This window comes from Sus scrofa, unplaced genomic scaffold, assembly GCF_000003025.6.
Source record: "Sus scrofa isolate TJ Tabasco breed Duroc unplaced genomic scaffold, Sscrofa11.1 Contig1052, whole genome shotgun sequence".
Classification (NCBI taxonomy): Eukaryota; Metazoa; Chordata; class Mammalia; order Artiodactyla; family Suidae; genus Sus; species Sus scrofa.
Window position 1 is genome coordinate 260,369 of NW_018084804.1, and position 1,138 is coordinate 261,506.

General features: G+C 41.7%; 2 non-coding genes across 2 annotated transcripts; both read left to right on the top strand.

The window, feature by feature from the left end:
* TRNAF-GAA lies at positions 1-73 on the top strand. The gene has a single exon. It is a non-coding gene; the product is annotated as a tRNA-Phe (tRNA).
* An 883-nt stretch (positions 74-956) lies between these two features.
* On the top strand, positions 957-1,028 carry TRNAA-AGC. Its single transcript has one exon. It is a non-coding gene; the product is annotated as a tRNA-Ala (tRNA).
* The last annotated feature ends 110 nt before the right edge of the window (positions 1,029-1,138 follow it).

A 1,138-nucleotide genomic window follows, 5' to 3' on the forward strand; every position in this document is an offset into this window, starting at 1 on the left:
GCTGAAATAGCTCAGTTGGGAGAGCGTTAGACTGAAGATCTAAAGGTCCCTGGTTCAATCCCGGGTTTCGGCACAGGAGGTGTTTTAGTTTATCCGGAATATTTACTCTGATGATTCTCACGAATATTGGGTTCTTTCAACAGGCTAAAGCCTAATTGCTCAGTGATACAATGCTGCGCTATAGTTCAGCCAGGAAGGAGTTCACACCTTATTTTCTGATTTCCTATGAAGTGCAAGTACTGCTAATAAAAATAACAATAAAATGTTATGGTATAGAAATGCGGGAGACACTGAAAGACTTGAGGCACGACCACTGAGCCACTGCAATGCGTTTCGCGCACAGAGGCAATGAGATGAGAAAAGCGTGCCACGTACGTCACTGTCGCAACTACTCTCTGATGAAGCCTAAAAGCAGTGGTAGACCATGTGTAAAGGAATGAAGTGGTGATGTTCAAATAAAACTTTATATATGAACATCGAAATTTGAATTTCATATGAACTTCACGTGTCACCCTATACTATTTTTCCCTTTATTTGTTCAACCTATTAACACAAAAAAGGTGCTCGCACATACACAAAACTGGAAGATTCGCAAGGCATGCAAATTCGTGAAACTCCAAAACTATTCTTAGCTGGAACGCAGTAGTTTACCAGCCACTAGGGTAGAAGATCCCATTGAAATACTCAGAACATTATACAGGCAAAATTTCAGTAGCCTTCTGCCAGGTAGAAATAACCAGAGAATAAACGCGAACAGCCGGGACCTGAATCCCTAAGGGATTTAAACTTTGTTTCCCCAGATTAAAAATTCTTAAATTGAACTAGTGAGCTGTAGGTCTAACTAGTGGATATGTAGATAAAGGGATCACTGTGCTAACAATTCCAGGTTCTGGAAACACAGAGCAGATAGATATTGGCATTAAATATTATTCCACAAATAAAAGCATGCCAGGTGTGGGGGTGTAGCTCAGTGGTAGAGCGCGTGCTTAGCATGCACGAGGCCCCAGGTTCAATCCCTGGCACCTCCAGTTCTCCACCTTTCCTCAGTAGAGGAATGAGACCAGCTTGATTTAGCAATTCTCTATCTTACTTTGCCTACACTACACTCTGAATTTTATTATCCTGGCCCTCTTTCTAG